At 37.5% G+C, this 19,532-nt stretch overlaps 2 long non-coding RNA genes across 2 annotated transcripts in view; one reads left to right on the plus strand and one right to left on the minus strand.

The window, feature by feature from the left end:
* Nucleotides 1-19,532, plus strand: part of LOC103280178 (uncharacterized) — a 111,966-nt gene that overhangs the window by 17,941 nt on the left and 74,493 nt on the right. The gene's annotated exons all lie outside the window — the stretch shown is intronic.
* LOC134293411 (uncharacterized) lies at nucleotides 1,404-11,996 on the minus strand. Its single transcript, XR_010000381.1, has 4 exons — nucleotides 11,669-11,996; nucleotides 8,439-8,503; nucleotides 5,376-5,489; nucleotides 1,404-1,701 (listed from the first exon to the last, which is right to left on the minus strand). It is a non-coding gene; the product is annotated as an uncharacterized LOC134293411 (long non-coding RNA).

Consider the following 19,532-nt stretch of genomic DNA (forward strand, 5'->3'; position numbering starts at 1 on the left):
GCAAGAGTCCTTTGTCACTGGGAAGTCAGCATTAATGTTTCAGTTAATCACCCTAATTAGCATTTGAAAGGTTTTTGTCTCTTGCCTGGGGGCATCCTTTGTTCAGTCATTAGCTGTTCTCTGCCCTCAGAGTGTTGGTTCCCATCTACTGTTTTGATTTTAGAGTTTTTTAATATTGGTAGCCAGATTTTGTTCATTTTCGTGGTTTCTTCCTTTCTGTTGAAGTTGTCCACATGCTTGTGGATTTCAATGGCTTCTCTGTGTAGTCTGACATGATAGTTGTTGGAGTGGTCCAGCATTTCAGTGTTTTCAAATAATATACTGTGTCCAGGTTGGTTCATCAAGTGCTCTGCTATGGCACTTGATTTATTGGAGCTGTTTTTATTAAATTTAGCTAATTTAGCTGGTGTGTAGTACCATCTAAAAAACATCTTGTACCAGTTTTCCCGGATCTCTATTGATGTAGTGAATTTTAATTTATGTTTATGTTTTGTCCAATATCCTTTGCCCACTTTATTTGGCAGTTTTTGATCTGCTCTTCTTCTTTTGACCATTGCAACAATAGCTGATATAGTATCCTAATAATTTTTTTATCTTTTTGCTTTATTGTTTCCCAAGGGCCGGGCTTCACAGTGAAGCCTATTTTTGCGTCTTCCTTATAGCATTGTACTAAACGAGCTGGCAGAAGCTTTGATAAGTGAATATCTTGGATAATAAGGAGGGATTAAGGAAAAGCCTATTAAACATCAAAATAGGTTATGATTTTACAAATTAAGCACCAAAACATCATGTTATACAACAAATTTGACAGAAAAAGTAGTTCAATATGCAGTAATGTTATGTTGTAATTACTGTACAGTAGAGTCTCACTTATCCAACATAAACAGGCCGGCAGAATGTTGGATAAGTGAATATGTTGGATAATAAGGAGGGATTAAGGAAAAGCCTATTAAACATCAAATTAGGTTATGATTTTACAAATTAAGCACCAAAACATCATGTTATACAACAAATTTGAAAGAAAAAGTAGTTCAATACACAGTAATGCTATGTAGTAATTACTGTATTTACGAATTTAGCACCAAAGTATCATGATGTTTTGAAAACATTGACTACAAAAATGCGTTGGATAATCCGGAACGTTGGATAAGTGAGTGTTGGATAAGCGAGACTCTACTGTATTTACGAATTTAGCACCAAAATATCACGATACATTGAAAACATTGACTACAAAAATGGCTTGGATAATCCAGAGGCTTGGATAAGCGAGGCTTGGATAAGTGAGACTCTACTGTATTTGAAAGAATTGAAACCATGTAATCTTTTGGTGTTCCTGCTTAAGCTCCTCATACGTCTTTATCATTAATTCTTGATTGTCCAATTTTTTAAGAATTTGTCTGCAGACAGTTCATTCTCTTTATTATGTATTGATTTATACATACACAGACATAGATATGTAAAAAAAATAATAAAGTAATAAAAATTAAAAATGGAAATAAGTGGAAATATCTTGCCACAAAATAATGAAATGAATTCTGACAAAACCAAGATGAGTTTAATCTCCATAAACATGGGACCAAGCATCGTATGTATTACAATAATCCTCTTCACAACACCACGTTTGTCTTATTCTAAAACGCGTTAAGCTTGTGATACTCCAGCATGCCATGCTGCAATCTCTTGTAACGAAATGAGTTCCTCCTATAAGGAGGGAGAGAGCAAAAACAGTCATTATGATAAACACGTAATATGCAGAATACTTAATAGTCAAAACTGGATAATAAATTCAACACACATTTACATGAGATGCTTCCTCAAATGGTAAAGATCTCTCTTTGACATAGCACATGATTTTCCTTATCTATGCAATTCACATTTAGCACATTTCTTTGTGATTTCTCATTGGAAGGAAATTGTCTGGATGCTGAGAAATATATTTATCGACAATCCCCTCGCTGAAGGGAAAATATCTTATTCCTAGGGAATACTAATTTCCCCTTAATGTCAGGTTTGCCCCCAAGTTTTTACGCCTCTGCAAAGTTTCCATGAACTGTTCTAGTTTCATAGTCTCTGTCCATTTTAAGTTGACTAAAGGTAAAGGTTTCCCCTTGTTCGAGCCAGCCCGGGTCAGAGTAAGCTCCCGACCATTAATAGTCTAGCTTGCTGTGGACCTATGCAGCCAAAAAACAGTTGCATCTGTTGAGTAGGTAGGTACCGCTTTATGCAGGGAGGCTAATTTAACTACCGTATATACTTGAGTATAAGCCGACCCGAATATAAGACGAGTCACCAAATTTTACCACAAAAACCTGGGAAAACATTGACTCCAGTATAAGCAAATTTCAGAAATAAAAATAGATACCAATAAAATTACATTAATTGAGGCATCAGTAGGTTAAATGTTTTTGAATATTTACATAAAGCTCAAATTTAAGATAAGACTGTCCAACTCTGATCAAATCATTATCCTCATCTTCTTCAATGTAGATGTTCTTATGTATCCTTTTAACAGTAATAGAGTAAAATAATACATGTAATAATAATAATAATAATAATAATAATAATAATAATAATAATAATAAATACAGGAAAATAATACAAGTAATAATAAAAAGGTAAATAATAAATGCAATAATAATAATAAGATCAGAGTGAAACAATAAATGTATTAATAATAATAATAATAATAATAGAATAAAATTTATTTATTTATTTATTTATTACAATATTTATATCCTGCCCTTCTCACCCAATAGGGGACTCAGGGCGGCTTACAATAAAACGCATATATAAAAATTGTACAATACACTATAAATCAGTTAAAAATTAATTAATATGTAATAGTAGCAACAACAACAACAACAACAACAACAATATAATTTTATTTTTATACCCTGCCCCATCTCCCTGAAGGGACTCGGGGCGGCTTACATGGGGTCAAACCCAGAGAAAAATAATAAATGTAATAATACCAATAATAATAGAGAAAAATAATAAATGTACCATATATTCTCGAGTATAAGCTGACCCACATATAAGCCAACCAGGACCCTCACCCAAGTATAAGCCGAGGGGGGCTTTTTCAGTCTTAAAAAATGGGCTGAAAAACTAGGCTTATACTCGAGTATATACAGTAATTTAGGACGCCATAAAATCTCCAGCAACGTGTGGAGGAATGAGGAAGTACTCCATCAAGGACTCGGTGTCACAAGTGGACAGTGTGAAGCGGCAGCTCCTCCTGTGGCCGGAATCGAGCATACCCTCATGAAACTGGAAGCTGGAATGTTAAATTGCCTCTGTGTCCGTCTATATATGTTGTATGTTTAATGGAATTGAATGTTTGCCATGTATGTGTGCATTATGATCCGCCCTGAGTCCCCTTCAGGGTGAGAAGGGCGGAATATAAATATTATAAATAAAAAATAAATAAATGAGTATTTCCCTCCCACACAGGTACAAAGAGTACATTGGGTAGGAGTCATGATTTATGATGCCAGGAGCAACTTTGCTCAGTACCTTTATGGGGGTAGTTCCAGAAGGATTTTCTGCTTCTGACAACAGCAATGTTATGTGTTGGGAGATTTCCATTGTCTGTTAACATTAAAGTACTTTGGGAAGAGCTAATGAACTTATATAGAAACAGCCAGGCTATCCAAATCTTGATAGCACCCAATTTTTGGTTTGCATACATCTAGGCATTAGAACAGAGATGCCAGAGCTGGACTTCAGTGACCTGTTCTATCACAAGCAAAAGTAGTTCAATTTGCAGTAATGTTATGTTGTAATTACTGTATTTACGAATTTAGCACCAAAATATCACAATATATTAAAAACATTGACTACAAAAATGGCTTGGATAATCCAGAAGCTTGGATAAGCGGAGGCTTGGATAAGTGAGACTCTACTGTATATTGTACTATATAAATATATTGTAATATTATATGTAATATATAATATGTAATTAATATTATTATATTGCATTATTAGTATTATATTGTATTACAAAATAATATTATTAATACTATATGCATATAAAATATATCAGGGAGCCCCGGTGGCGAAGTGTGTTAAAGCGCTGAGCTGTGAAACTTGCTCCAGCTCCTGCCAACCTAGCAGTTCGAAAACATGCAAATGTGAGTAGATCAATAGGTACTGCTCCGGTGGGAAGGAAACAGCGCTCCAGGCAGTCATGCCGGCCACATGACCTTGGAGGTGTCTACGGACAACGCCGGCTCTTCGGCTTAGAAATGGAGATGAGTACCAACCCCCAGAGTCAGACATGACTGGACTTAACGTCAGGGGAAACCTTTACCTTTACTATACAATATATTATATTATTATATACTAGCTGTGCCCTGCCACGCGTTGCTGTGGTTAGGACTTAATTTTTCTTTTCTTTTTGTTGTATGAACATAGAGGCGTGGATGAGAGGTTGTGCTGTCAATTTTCGAGGTTGTGGGGCGTTTAGTTTAGTTGTTTTGTCTGGTGCCATGATTCCATTACCCTTTTATATATATAGGTTATTGTAAATTATATTGTATATATGTATATATGTATACATGTATATATGTATGTGTTTATTTACTCCCTGGTGACTGTAGGACTACACTACATGATTATTTTAGTACAGTAGAGTCTCGCTTATCCAACATAAACGGGCTGGCAGAACGTTGGATAAGCGAAAATGTTGGATAATAAGGAGGGATTAAGGAAAAACCTATTAAACATCAAATTAAGTCAGGATTTTACAAATTAAGCACCAAGAACATCATGTTTTAAAACAAATTGACAGAAAAAGCAGTTCAATACACGGTAACGTTATGTAGCAATTACTGTATTTATGAATTTAGCACCAAAATATCACAATGTATTGAAAACATTAAAAGGCAGACTGCATTGGATAATCCAGAACATTGGATAAGCAACGGTTGGATAAGCAAGACTCTATGGTACTATGATTCCACTTTTAACTGCCACATTTGATGGAATATTAAATAGGCACCAAGTGTGAGATAGTATTGTAAATGCAAATCTCAGGAATCTATAGGACAGAACTATCTATCTATATATATAAAGGGGTAATGGAATCACGGCACCGGAAAAAACAACTAAACTAAATGCCCCACAACTTTGAAAATTGACAGCACAACCTCTCATCCACGCCTCTATGTTCATACAACAAAAGGAAAAGAAAAATAAAGTCCTAGCCACAGCAACACGTGGCCGGACACAGCTAGTAGGATTTAAAGTGGAACCATAGTGCTGTAAGTCTGTAGCATGAATGGAATTGTTCCCCATAATGTATGAAAAACACAAACCACCCCTCCCCCTTTGTAGAGTAATTCATTTAGACTAACACACACACACATACGCACCATTGGAAAATCTTCTAACAATGCAATATCCATTTGTTTCACAGGTAGTTTGAGTTGTGGTACATTGATTATTTCGATCAATATTTCGACATCTGTGGCATCTGATTCCTTCATCTGTGGGAGACAAACAGGAAATGAGACTATCAGACTATATTTTTAAAAAGACCCATGACTGGTTAAGTGGATCTCAATGCCATACAGGCCAGGGGCTAACATTTACCATATATACTCAGGTATAAGCCGAGTTTTTCAGCCCTTTTTTAGGACTGAAAAAGCCACCTTTGGCTTATACTCAGGTGATGGTCCTGGTTGGCTTATATTCGGGTCAGCTTATACTCGAGTATATATGATACATTTATTATTTTTCTCTATTATTATTGGTATTATTACATTTATTATTTTATTCTATTAATTATTATGATTACATTTATTGTTTTATGCTATTATTATTGTTACCATTACATTTACAGCAGAGACTCACTTATCCAACACTCGCTTATAATAATAATAATAATAATAATAATAATAATAATAATAATAATAATAATAAAACTTTATTTATACCCCGCCACCATCTCCCCGTGGGGACTCGGGGCGACTTACATGGGGCAGAGGCCCAAACAACATAGAACAAAACATAGGCAACATAATACAAATCACACTATAAAAAGATAAAACAGTAATACAATATATCAATTAAAACAAAAATACAGGATAAAAAAATTGCATTTAAAACACATAAATGGTAAAATCATAATAAAAACGGGATAGATTATTAAAAACCCTCTGGGGCTGATTAATTAATGACTGTATCTCCAAAGGCCTTATCCAACCTTCTGGATTATCCAAGCCATTTTTGTAGTCAATGTTTTCAATACATCGTGATATTTTGGTGCTAAATTCGTAAACACAGTAATTACTACATAGCATTACTGCGTATTGAACTACTTTTTCTGTCAATTTTGTTGTATAACATGATGTTTTGGTGCTTAATTTGTAAAATCATAACCTAATTTGATGTTTAATAGGCTTTTCCTTAATCTCTCCTTATTATCCAACATATTCGCTTATCCAACATTCTGCTGGCCTGTTTACGTTGGATAAGTGAGACTCTACTGTATTTTACTCTATTTTTATTACTATTAATACATTTATTATTTCACTCTGATATTATTATTGTTATTACATTTATTATTTTACTCTATTATTATTAAAAGGCCACATAAACCCATTTAAATTGAAGAAGATGAGAATAACGATTTAATCAGAGTTGGACAGTCTTATATTACAGTTTTATGTCAATATCAAAAAAAATTAATCTGCTGATGCCTCAATTAATGTAATTTTATTGGTATCTATTTTTATTTCTGAAATTTACCACCCTTGGCTTATACTTGAGTCAATGTTTTCCCTTTTTTTAATGGTAACATGAGGTGCCTCGGCTTATATTCGAGTCAGCTTATACTCGAGTATATACGGTATGTTAGAGGTAATAGCAGTTGTTGTTTATCAGTGTTCAGGCCATAGAACATTCGCAGACAAAAGTAAACAAATACACTATTAAAGTGCAACAACAGAAAGTACAGTAGTCTCACTTATCCAACATTCGCTTATCCAACGTTCTGGATTATCCAACACATTTTTGTAGTCAATGTTTTCAATATATCATGATATTTTGGTGCTAAATTCGTACATACAGTAATTACAACATAACATTACTGCATATTGAACTACTTTTTCTGTCAAATTTGTTGTCTAACATGATGTTTTGGTGCTTAATTTGTAAAATCATAACCTAATTTGATGTTTAATAAGCTTTTCCTTAATCTCTCCTTATTATCCAACATTTGCTTATCCAACGTTCTGCTGGCCCGTTTACGTTGGATAAGTGAGACTCTACTGTACTACACAAAATAAATGGCACATAGATCTCATATATGTTTTTTAAATCTATACCATTAGAACACAATATAAAGAACATTGCATATAATACCAATACTCTAATTAAATTAGAAAAAAATAGATTAAGTAAGGACATATCTAGAAGTTTTCCCCCATTTTCATTGCTGTCAAGGTGAAAAGGCAATCTTGAGAGTTACCTCAGGGTCAGTATCAGATAGGAGATACATCATCGGAAGGTATATAAAACAGAATAATTCCAAGAATGTGATTCTTAGTTGATAAATAATGAGCAAAAGAGCAAACCATGTGTGATGTCCTCCATTTTTGGGGCTGCGCAAATATACAAACGCATATCTCAAGAGATTATAGACAATCATAAGCAATTGTAATATTAAATACTTTTGGAGGAAGATTTTATCAGAAGCTGCTTAAATAATTAACTATTAGAGGGTTTTTTTCAGGTCTGTCAACAGTATCTAAAATGTAAAGATGATTGAAAATCCCAATAAGTTTGGAAATAAATGAACTGACATCGTCATCCATATCTCACTGGAGATGGCTAAGATTGTTGAATTCTACTGATCAAATTTAACCTTAGCTTAGAATTTTGTATTGGGGTCCAAAGAAAGGCTTTTAGATTTCTTAGACTGCTCTAATTTCAACACATGCCATAAAGCCTTTGACAAGCTTAGGTAAAGGTAAAGGTTTTCCCCTGACATTAAGTCTAGTCTGGAGGTTCATCTCCATTTCTCAGCCGAAGAGCCAGCGTTGTCCGTAGACGCCTCCAAGATCATGTGGCCGGCATGACTGCATGGAGCACTGTTACCTTCCCACCGGAGCAGTACCTATTGATCTACTCACATTTGCATGTTTTCAAACTTCTAGGTAGGCTGGGGCTAACAGCAGGAACTCACCCCACTCCCCGGAATCAAACTGCCAACTTTTTCGTCAGCAAGTTCAGCAGCTTAGTGGTATAACACGCTGCGCCACCAGAGGCTTCTTGACAAGTTTATCCAGGCTTAAATCCTATGGCATGCTTTGGACCGCAAGCCAGTGGTAGTGTTGTCCTTCACAATCCCTATGGATCCCTTAAACTGATTTCTCGCCATCTGTTATACAATCATTTTGAAGGTTTTTTTCCTCCCTGTATTTAGGACTTACCTAGTGTGAAGAAGAGCATCAGTAAAAAGCCAACTGCCAGAGCCTTATCCAGCTGAGTTTTCATTCTAAAAGATGGTTCAGAGAAACAAAGAAGAACGACTTCAAGTCAGAACCAAAAGTCTTGGGAGGAATTAACATTCTTAAATACTCTGTGGTGGATTTCAAACTAGCTGAGACAAGGCTTTGACATTCTTCCCAGGACTGCTGTTTTTGCTCCATAACTTCAAGTCAGTTCCAACCCGATCATAGTGCAACCCCTGGTGGCACAATGGGTTAAATAAAGCCTTGTGCCGGCAGTACTGCTGACTTGCAGGTTGGGTTGCTGACCTGAAGGTTGCCGGTTCGAATCCAACCTGGGGAGAGTGTAGATGAGCTCCCTCTATCAGCTCCAGCTTCATGCGGGGACATGTGAGAAACCTCCCACAAAGATGATAAAACATCCAAAACATCCGGGCATCCGCTTGGCAACGTCCTTGCAGACAGTCAATTCTCTCATACCAGAAGTGACTTGCAGTTTCTCAAGTCACTCCTGACAAACACCAAAAAAATCATAAGGTTTCCTTGTTGAGATTTATTCAGAGGACGTGCCGGTGCCTTCCTCCAAAACTGAGCAGGTGTGCCTCATCCAAATGTGTTTCCATGGCTGAACAGGGAATAATAATAATAATAATAATAATAATAATAATAATAATAATAATAATAATAATGCCTGATCCTTGCAGTCCAGGAGCAAGCCATCAGAACAAATGCAATTAAGGCCAAGATCGAAAAATCAGCTGATGACCCAAAATGCAGACTGTGCAAGGAAACTGATGAAACCATTGATCATAGCCTCAGCTGCTGTAAGAAAATTGCACAGACAGACTACAAACAGAGGCACAACTATGTGGCCCAAATGATTCCTTGGAACTTATGCCTCAAATACCACCTCCCAGCAGCAAAGAACTGGTGGGATCACAAACCTGCAAAAGTATTGGAAAATGAGCACGCAAAGATACTGTGGGACTTTCGAATCCAGACTGACAAAGTTCTGGAACACAATACACCAGACATCACAGTTGTGGAAAAGAAAAAGGTTTGGATCATTGATGTTGCCATCCCAGGTGACAGTCGCATTGACGAAAAACAACAGGAAAAACTCAGCCGCTATCAGGACCTCAAGATTGAACTTCAAAGACTCTGGCAGAAACCAGTGCAGGTGGTCCCGGTGGTGATTGGCACACTGGGTGCTGTGCCAAAAGATCTCAGCCGGCATTTGGAAACAATAGACATTGACAAAATTACGATCTGTCAACTGCAAAAGGTCACCTTACTGGGATCTGCACGCATCATCCAAAAATACATCACACAGTCCTAGACACTTGGGAAGTGTTTGACTTGTGATTTTGTGATAGGAAATCCAGCATATCTATCTTGTTTGCTGTGTCATAATAAAATAATAATAATAATAATAATAATAATAATAATAATAATAATAATAATCTTTTTTTATACTCGGCTCCATCTCCTGGAGAATTCAGGGAAGTTTACATTGGGACAAGACCAAAACAGTATTACATCAATAAAAACAGTAACACAATAAAATCACAATATAATAACACATCTTACAAAAGTTAAAATAACTTAAAGCATAGGTAGTAATCCCAATTGAATCTCTGCTGCTCCAGTCTTAACCCAACATACAAACAGCTACAGCACCCTTGTTCCCTATACTAGCGTATCTTAAAGTATCAAACATTTTGACAAGTTGCCTTAGAACACAAGGAATTTCTCCGAGAAGGAACATGTATTCTCTCATCTGAACCTACTGTAGTCTCTCATATGTCATGCCAGATGATAGGATCCAGCTCAGGTTTATGGTCTGTAATGGAAATTGGTTGAGTGGGAGTTCTTTTGCTTCTCTTGTCACAACTGATTAGAAAAGTAGACAAGAGACAGGAAGGGAAGAAGAGTCAGGAAGACTGAATAAAGAAGAGGAAGGGTGGCCTTTTCCCCTTTGGTTCTGATTCCACCCATCATCACTGGCTTCAGTTCTGCCCATTACTGGCATATGTCACTCAATAGGTAAAGGTTTCCCCTGACGTTAAGTCCAGTCATGTCATGCTAAGCTGAAGAGCCGGCATTGCCCATAGACACCTCCAAGGTCACGTGACCAGCATGACTGTATGGACCGCTGCTACCTTCCCGCCTATTGATCTACTCACATTTGCATGTTTTCAAACTGCTAGGTTGGCAGAAGCTGGGGCTAACAGCGGGAGCTCACCCCGCTCCCCGGATTCAAACCACCAAACTTTCGGTCAGCAAGTTCAACAGCTCAGTGGTTTAGCTCACTGTGCTACAGGGGGCTCCAATAGAATATTACTGGAATACACCCAATAGAATACTGTATTATTTACATATCATCATACAGTAGAATCTCGCTTATCCAACCTTCGCTTATCCAACGTTCTGGATTATCCAATGCAGTCTGCCTCCTGCCCGGATCCACAGCTGTTTCTTTAGGCAGCAAAGACTGAACTTTTTACAGCTTTAACTTCCAATAATGTTATTACTGCAAGTTCATTTTATGCAATTCTATCTTTATTTGTAGTCAGTTTTTTAGTAGCCAATGTTTTTATAGCCAATGTTTTCAATACATTGCGATGTTTTGGTGCTAAATTCGTAAATATTATAATAATAATAATAATAATAATTATTATTATTATTATTATTTTATTTTTATACCCCGCCCCATCTCCCCAAAGGGACTCGGGGCGGCTCACATGGGGCCAAGCCCGAACATCAACAATAAAAAAACAAAGCAATAAAACAAATGAATCAACAACAACAATAAAACAATAAAACAGGTCATAAAATCACATATGAATATAATGATAAAATCTAGGGTTGGCTCCAAAATGTACTTGGCAGAAGCTGGGGCCAAGTACTGCTATATGGTGTATTGAACTGCTTTTTCTATCGATTTGTTATAAAACGTGATGTGTTGGTGCTAAATTTGTAAAATCATAATGTAATTTGACATTGAATAGGCTTTTCCTTAATCCCTCCTTATTATCCAACATTTTTGCTTATCCAACGTTCTACCAGTCCGTTTATGTTGGATAAGTGAGACTCTACTATATATTTTAATTATGTTTGAATCTATTTTTTCTCAAATTCAATGGAAATTATTTCTAATCTGCTTCCATATCACAACATTGTCCCCTTTGCATTTTAGTTATTCATCTCACGTTTGACCACGGTGCCTCTTCTCTAGGAGACTCTTGTTCAAGTCCAAGAAATGAGAAATAGGGACAATGTTCTCCAGTTAATGTGTGAAACTTGAAGAGGAAGTAGCAGCTGGGAAGGGATTGAGAGTTTTTCCCTGGTAGCAACATAAGCTGCAGGCTATGTACCTCCCACCACGAAGTGGAGAGGGAAGGCAATATTACAAGATGTTTTGCAAGATCTGGCATCCTCTTTAGCTCAGCGTGGTGACTCAAATGGGTCTCACATTCTAAAAATAATGGAGATTTACCGTACTCGTTTATCTGTGGAGAGGTCATTATGTGAGTGATCAAAACATTTAACCACAATGAAAAAATTATTTGTGCTATAGGGATCCTGGGGGGAGATTAGACCATTTCAGGATGTAATTATTTACCAAGTTTCTTCTTTAGAACAGCAATAAGCAATTTCAGTCATTTTCTTATCACCATGAGAAGCTCGTCAAAAATGATGCATTTTTCAAAGGTGGCTTGCAATTCAGATTTACTGTATATGCTGAAGTATAAGCCAGGTTTTCAGCCAAGTGGGGTTTAAATATCTGTGGAATGTCCCGGACAGAAGAAAGAACACTTGTCTGTTTGCTTCCCCCAGGCAGGAAGCAGCCAGGCTTTAAATCTGCAAGGCTATTCAATGCTAATCAAGGTGGCCAACTGCAACATTCAGATCTCACATGGTCTGCCTGGAGGAATGAGGGTGGTTCCACAGATGTGGAAAGAGTTGGGTGTGGGCAGAATGATATTGACTCTGATGAAGAGTTTGGGACGCCTGATCCAAGGGCGTTGGCTGTTTGGAGCTCAGATTCTGATGAAGAATTTGGGACACCTGATCCTAGGGCGTTAGAAGTTTGGACACCCAAGGAAACCTAAATAAATTGGGGATGTTTAGCCACTATCCTTTGCGTGTGGCAAGGTGTTGCTGGGCGCCATTGGGTTTCCTGTACGTGATTCTGAAGACTGGCTTGGGACTTTGCAACAGATCTGCTGTTCGCCTTCGTTGTTTTGGCTTTCTGTGCCATTCTGTGACATAGACCTTCTTTTGATGACTTCAACTCCTTGGATCTTGGACTGGAATTCGACTCGGCTTTGCTCTTCGCTCCCAAAACGTGTTTTGGCGTCGTTCTCAATTCCGTGGCTGCTTTCTGTTGCTGACTACTGGCTTCGCTCCTGACCCTGACGCTGCCTGCTTATCCCGACTTCGGACCGGCTTGACGACGCTTTCCTGCTCTGCTCCTTTAACTCCTGGCTTGGCCTTCGCTCCAGCAGCGGTTTGCTGCGGGCTAGCCAGCGTCTTTCTGTTTCACTTGCTTTGCTGCTCTCAACAGAGAGTTCTACAGCCCGGTTTGGGTGTTTGTTTTGGTTTTTAGCTACTTTCGTACTCCTGAATTTTGGGAAGGTTTTGGGAGTTTCGTAGCTGTTTGCTTTTGTTTGTTTCACCATTTCAAGCCCGTTTTGTGCTTTTGGGCTGAGTTCAAGTATTTTATGTTTAGTCCAGATTTTATCTCTGGTTAATCCGGATTATATGTCCATTCATGTTTTTGGCATTTCTTCTGTTTTAACTACTTAATAACACTGAAGTTTAAGTGTTTTAAGTTTCTGCTAATTCTTTGAACTATTTTTGGACTGTTACTTTAATAAAATATATTTTGCTGTCAGTTGGCGTCTGACTTTTGACACTAGGCAAGTAAGGTTTATATATCTGTGGAATGTCCAGGGTGGGAGAAAGGACTTGTCAGTTTGAGGCAAATGTGAATGTTGCAGTTGGCCACCTTGATTAGCATTGAATGGCCTTGCAGATTCAAAGCCTGGCTGCTTCCTGCATGGGGGAAGCAAACAGACAAGTGTTCTTTCTCCCATCCGGGACATTCCACAGATATTTAAACCCCACTTGCCTAGTTTCTACAGTCCTCACAATTTCCAAGGATGCCTATCATAGATGTGGGCGAAACGTCAGGAGAGAATGCATCTGGAACATGGCCATACAGCCCAGAAAAGTCACAGCAACCCAGTGATTCCAGCCATGAAAGCCTCTAACAACACAGAAAAGACTGTGTTAGGCACAAAATAGCCATATGCAGATTTTGCACAAAATACGTCCCAATGTGTGAGGATTCCAGTCAGTCCAGAATTCTTCTCATCGGAGTTTCTCAACACTTGAAAAATGTGCTTTTCAACCATTTTTTTACATTACAATTTTTTTTATTGAGGTGAAAAGAACTTTACAGTATTAACTGAAACAACAACAGCAACACATGAGTACCTCTTTCCCATCCCCTCCCTTAAATAGTTTATTCCATGATAAGTTAGAAGAACGGTAGAAGGGATGTATTGGTTCATCTCAACACGCAGTCAGGAAAGCAGATATTAGTATAAGCGGAAGGAAGGTCCAAGGAAAATATCTTTCAGAATCCTGTTTGTTTGGGTGAGGGATGCAAGTTTGTGGAGTGGAGCTGACATATCCTCCCAAGGGATAGGAAGGTGTGAGTTGTGAGAAGGAAAACACACAATCTTGAATGAAAGCATTACTTCTAAGCAACCCAGGCAATCACAAATCCTGAGTGTTTATAAGGCTGAGATGAGAAAAGTTCATATCCAAGCGTTATACAGGTTACAGTAATTTTTTTCACAGCAAAATTGATACCTTGTCAGCTTTATTTTGTAATATATTATATGTAGGCATCTGTCTGTGCAACCTCGTAACACATGTGTATCAAATCCTTCTGGAAATGAAAAGGGGGAAAAAAGGATCATAATGAAAGACCTGTGTGGGGATTGCCTTGAAATAAACACATTGTTCAGTATTTTTTTGAAAGCACGTGAAAAGTTGTTTTCTTGAATGAGAACTTCCAGTATCCACCAGCCAGAAATGTCCAGTTTTTCTGGATGTTGTTGGACTACAAATCCCACAATCTCTCACTACTGATTATGCTGGCTAGGGTTCATAGGAACTGGAGTCTGACAATACAGTAGAGTCTCACTTATCCAACATAAACGGGCCGGCAGAATGTTGGATAAGCGAATATGTTCGATAATAAGGAGGCATTAAGGAAAAGCCTATTAAACATCAAATTAGATTATGATTTTACAAATTCAGCACCAAAACATCATGTTAGACAACAAATTTGGCAGAAAAAGAAGTTCTATACGCAGTAATGCTATGTAGTAATTACTGTATTTATGAATTTAGCACCAAAATATCACGATATATTGAAAACATTGACTACAATAATGTGTTGGATAATCCAGAACGTTGGATAAGTGAGTGTTGGATAAGTGAGACTCTACTGTAGTTGGCTGAAGGGTGTTTCCCATCCTTAGTTTATCATAACCACTCTGAAGATAGCAGTTGTTCTCAAATATCTAAGGAAAAAACCTATCTAATAAGGAGAAATCTATCCAATAAGGAGAAAAGGGTTTTCAACCTATGCACCTTGCACTTGTTCTTTGTACCCCATTCCAGTGTTTCAGATGCTATCGTATCAGTATATGCCAAGAAGTTTTGTAACGTGGCTCAGAATGTTTTGCACACAGGCATTGTTTTTCTATGTCTAAGCAAGAGTGGTCCCTGGTCAAAGTAGTCATTGGTTAAAAAAAAAGTTGGAACCACTGGTCAAAATGAAGCACGTCTCTAAAATTACCTCTCTTTATTCTTTCAGTATAGCAGTATCCATCGGTTTCACAGGTAGTTTCAGTACGAGAACAGGTGTTATCTCTCAAAACTTTTGCACACTGAAAGCATTTGAGATATCCAGCTGTGTGACAAAGAAAAAGCCATCACATTTCACCCAGAAAAACCTTTACGCACCTCCACATCCCCAAAACATTAACAGGAACAGTGAAACAAAGAAACTACTAGAAGCTCAGTTTGGAAAGACTGAGGTCTTTTTACTGTCAGAGACTTTGTCATGTTTCACTGTCTTTTATCGTTATGGATTAAATGTACACAATTAAAATACAAACAACCCCTTCCTTCTTTCACTTGGCAACCCTAGCACCAACTTGTCAAAATCAAGGTGAATTCTTACAACGCATTCCCAGGCCCTAAGGAGATGCCAGTGTTGCCCTACATCAATGATGGGCAACCTTTTGTGTTTGGTGTGTCAAAATTCACCCCCCAAAAAAACCTAACATGACTTGGGTGGTGTGTCACTTTGAGAAGGAAAAAAAACCATAATTTCGCAATATGTATAGTTTAAATAACAAAAATATATAATTGTAATATACAGTAGAGTCTCACTTATCCAACATAAACGGGCCGGCAGAATGTTGGATAAGCGAATATGTTGGATAATAAGGAGGCATTAAGGAAAAGCCTATTAAACATCAAATTAGGTTATGATTTTACAAATTAAGCACCAAAACATCATGTTTAACAACAAATTTGACAGAAAAAGCAGTTCAATACGCAGTAATGCTATGTACTAATTACTGTATTTACGAATTTAGCACCAAAATATCATGATGTATTGAAAACATTGTCTACAAAAATGCGTTGGATAATCCAGAACGTTGGATAAGTGAGTGTTGGATAAGTGAGACTCTACTGTATAACTGTATTTAATAAATCAAAAACTATTTACTACCATTATTTCCATGTACAACAATCTATGGTACCAGCTTCCACGCTGATTTCTCTCTATTCTAGTTTCAATGTAGTCATGAATAATAAATAATAATAATATTTTGCACTTTGGCCCAGATCCGTGAATTCAACTCATGTTTTTAATACCTATTTTGTATGCTGACTTATTATGACTGTTTTTATTAATATTGTTGTTTTTATTGTTGATTTGTTTTATTGCATTGTTTGCTTTTATATTGTTATGTCCGGGCATGGCCCCATGAGGATTCTGGATGAATGGATTTTAATCTTGGACATTCTTAAAATTTTATATAATGTGATTTTATTTTGTAATGGTATCCGTTTTATATGAACTGTTGTTTTGTAGATTGTTTTATATGAATTGTTGTTTTTACATTGTTTTTAGGCATTGAATTTTTGCCTATTTACTGTAAGCCGCTTTGAGTCTCCTCGGAGAGAAAGGCGGGGTAAAAGTGATGTAAATAAAATAAATAAATAAGCCGCCTCGAGTCCCTTCGGGGAGATGGGGCGGGGTATAAGAATAAAGTTATTATTATTATTAATAATAATATTGATAATATGATATATATATATATATATATATATATATATATATATATAGTAATGTGCATAATTCCCATGTAGTAAACAACAAAACCACTGGACCAAATCACACCAAATTTGGCCACAAAAGACATAGTCACCCAATCAATCTGCATGCGGCAGCGTGTCAGTAAAAATTGCTAGGCGTGTCAGTGTTGACATGAGTGTCATAGGTTAGCCATCACTGCCCTACATTGATCCAGCTAAAAAATCCTCTGAATTGGCTGCATTGCCATGCTTCCCCCCACCATGATTATTCCCCACTCCATGTAAAGACTCACCTGCTGCAAAGGAGAATATCAGTGAAAAGACAAGAGTCAGAACCTTGCTTATCTGAGTCTTCATGCTGAAAGGTCAATCAGAGAAAGAAAAAATAACCCCTCAAGCCAGATCTAAACATGGAAATAATATAACCCTTTGATGGTTCGAGGAAAAATAGTCTAGAGGCTGCTCTTTTTGGCTCCTTTTCCTATTTTTCTAGTTCTTTCAATTCAGCAAAAATTGTGTTAGTTATTAACAAACTCTTTCAATTCTGTACCTGTAATGGTTCTCACTCACCCACCTCTTATCGTCAATATTGAATATTATCAAGAAGGACTGGAATGTTTCATGAAGTTCTGGCAAAGGCGTTGATTTCTTACTGTTCTGTAGCAAATGAACCTCAGCATTGCTTGTGTTCCACACATAATTAGGATTTGGACACTGCAAAGGTATCCAAATAAGTGAGGTTTTGATCAAGGAACATAATGTAAGACAGAATAGCTATTAACCAAACATGTACCAGTAACTTTGAAGTGCAAGTTAATCTGTTATATTTCTCCAAGCAAGATCAGCTACTCCCAAATATTCATGACAAGGATGGCTCATAAAATGTATTGTCACGGGGGGGGGGGGGGGGCACTATGATAAAAATGGCAACTAAAATTAGATGGGGCAGGAAACCTTGAAATTGTAGACAACATCATCTTTCCTGCTGATCAAAAATCTCACCATAAAAATAAAAAATGTGGCAGGTTAGGGGCTGCATTTAGATGGAAAACCACACTCCGACTAACCAAAAAATATTTATCTCAAATGCCCTGCATTTAGATGAGGGGACTATTGGCTTCAGCAAAGTTTGCTTCTCCCCACAGCGCTTGCAAATTTTATTGCTTATAGGTTCTAATAACAGTAACTAAGTGAAAGGGAAATAGCACTAGAAGTGCCAAAAACAGAAGTCACTGAGAAACAGAGATATAGGCAGATCCAGCGTTCATGTTCCATAGGTTCTGTAGGTGTGTTCTAAGTTGAATGTGTAAGTCAGAATAAGCACATTTTTAAGTTAATTCCAGCCATATATGTGTGTGTAAGTGTGTGTTTTGGATAGCACAGGGAAGGCTTAACACCCCTGTAACATTTTTTTAAAGACTGTGCCCATTCAAAAGGTTTCACCTCACTTTTTGTCTCCGTGACGATTAGATTTTGAAAACAAGGTTTGGAGATACCTTTTAATGATAATAACTGTTCCTGGAATGAATTTCCCTCCCTAGCGATATATTTCCTCTCACTTCCTATAGTCTCACCACAGTTCTTAACTATGAGTCAATGTAAGTTGGATTCTCCAACACTGGGACTGCTTGTATATTTAATAAATGCTATTATTACCAATGAAACATGTCATCCAATTATACTACAATCTTAACATACATGTGCATTTGGCAGTATGTTACAAGGAACTCAGAGTGACCCATTTACTCATGTTACTCATATAAAGGGTAGCGCAGCAGATTAAACTGCCAGCTACAGAAGATCTTGCCAACCAGAAGGCAGACAGTTCAAGCCGTGGGTGGGGGTGAGCTCTCGCCATCAGCCTAGCTTCTGCCTACCTAGCAGTTCAAAAACAACAATTGTGAGTAGTTAAATAGGTACCGCTTTAGCGGGGAGGTAAAAGGTGCCCCTGAAAAACATGTTGGCGGTTTGATTGACAGGCTCCTCAGCATGAAATGGAACAGCACCTCCCCATGGCTGAGTTGAGCACAAACTCCAGATGCCAGAAATGAAAGAGGGAAGCCTGCCTGTTTATGCACTGACTGTCACTGTCACTTGTATAATGGCATTGAATGTTTGCCATATATTATGTACCCATAATCCACTCTGAGTCCCCTCGGGGAGATAGAGTAGAATATAAATAAAGTATTATTATTATTACTATTATTATTTTATGACACAGCAAACAAGATAGGCATGCTGGATTTCGTATCACAAAAACACAAGTCGAACACTTCCCAAGTGTCTAGGACTGTGTTATGTATTTTCGGATGATGCGTGCAGATCCCAGTAGGGTGGCCTTTTGCAATTGGCAGATCGTGATTTTGTCAATGTCTATTGTTTCCAAATGCCGGCTGAGATCTTTTGGCACAGCACCCAGTGTGCCCATCACCACCGGGACCACCTGCACTGGTTTCTGCCAGAGTCTTTACAATTCAATCTTGAGGTCCTGATAGCGGCTGAGTTTTTCCTGTTGTTTTTCGTCTATGCAACGGTCTCCTGGGATGGCAACATCAATGATCCAAACCTTTTTCTTTTCCACAACTGTGATGTCTGGTGTGTTGTGTTCCAGAACTTTGTCAGTCTGAATTCGGAAGTCCCACAGTATCTTTGCGTGCT

This window comes from Anolis carolinensis, unplaced genomic scaffold, assembly GCF_035594765.1.
Source record: "Anolis carolinensis isolate JA03-04 unplaced genomic scaffold, rAnoCar3.1.pri scaffold_8, whole genome shotgun sequence".
Classification (NCBI taxonomy): Eukaryota; Metazoa; Chordata; class Lepidosauria; order Squamata; family Dactyloidae; genus Anolis; species Anolis carolinensis.